Source organism: Procambarus clarkii, chromosome 92 (genome assembly GCF_040958095.1).
Source record: "Procambarus clarkii isolate CNS0578487 chromosome 92, FALCON_Pclarkii_2.0, whole genome shotgun sequence".
Classification (NCBI taxonomy): domain Eukaryota; kingdom Metazoa; phylum Arthropoda; class Malacostraca; order Decapoda; family Cambaridae; genus Procambarus; species Procambarus clarkii.
In genome coordinates, this window is record NC_091241.1 from 10556517 (window position 1) to 10558032 (window position 1516).

Genomic DNA, 1516 nt, shown 5'->3' on the forward strand with positions numbered 1-1516 from the left:
CTTTAGGTTAGGGAAGAGAGATGCGTAGTTCTATAGATTTGAATAATTCCCAATAATTTATAACGTTTATAGTGTGGATTTGGACAGAAGAATACCTTTCTCCACGTATTCAGGTCAGCAATTTTTCCAATTTTCAATGGGGCCGTTAGTTAATTCTCGAGAGTTTTAAAAAGTATTATCATTGGTCTGGTATTGGTATTATCATTCTGAAATTAATACTCCCAGATCTTTTACATTACTTTTCTTTCAATATTGTTGACTAACTGCTTTTTATATGTTGTTTCTGTTTAGATATTTACATTTTTTTCACAGTGCTGGAGCTGCAGCTTGTCCTTTTTGGACATCATGTTACTTTCTGTGGCCCATTGAAAGATCTTATTAACATCTGGAGGTTTGCTGTGTCATTTATGTTGTCTGCTTTCATGATAACTAGTGTTGTCTGCAAATGATGCAGTATTATAGTTTGTGTTCTTGTCAGTTGTCCAATACGAGGAAAAATTACTGGAGCAAACACAACCCTGGGGACTAAGCTTTCATTGTGGATGCAGATTTTACTTTGTTGACTTAACTGAAACAACGCAGTGTAAGAAACTAAAGATCCATCTTCTTCCTTACTAGTACAGTACAGTACTTCCTTTTGTGCACAGTAGCATCATAGTCACATTTGTTGAAAACTTTAGGAGAAATCTCTCTAATACAACAGCATTTTGCTTGGAATCCAAGGCCATGTCAAAGTGGTCCAGCAGTTGTGAGAGGCAGGAGCGCCCTGTTTTGAACCTGTGTCATTCAGGGTTATGTAGATGCTGTGATTTTGTTTCCTTTGCTATCTTCTTGGCATTCTTTCAAAGATTTTTTTGTGTGATGTTCGGAAGACAAGAGGATCATGTTAAACATCACATTACTTTGAAAACATTTCCCTTCCCAAGAAAACATTTTCCCAAGCCTCCTGTAATAAAATCCATTATACAGGGAACATTTCATAAAGAGAAAAAAAATCAAGCTTAATTGGAAATACAAGAATTAAAATTATCCTATCATCTGAGTTGATGCCAATCATTTATTCCTGAGAAACTACGCATCACATTCTTGGGGCCTATTCCCACTAACATTCAAACACAATGATACTTTAGCTGCTTGAAATACCATTCTCTGACCTACCCAAAACACTAACCTTAAATCATATGGAGAGCACATCACAGATACCACTTTCTCTTATTTCATGCAGTCCTATTTCACTTGCTTATTTCTTTGTCTTGTCCTTGCTCTTGTTTTTGCTATTAACTTCTTCCACTGAACACATCAAATATTTCCTCTTCAAAACGTTTCACAATTTAATGAGCGAGCCCTTATTCCAGGACCCAGAGCTTCCAATACTAAATCATAGGATCATTTTGTCACAGAACGTGGGAAGATGGTCCCAGAATCATGGTATCAAATTATACTTTAAACGAACTATTTTACACAATGTTGATATCACCACCATTACATTTATTTAAAATGTTAAGAAATCACAATG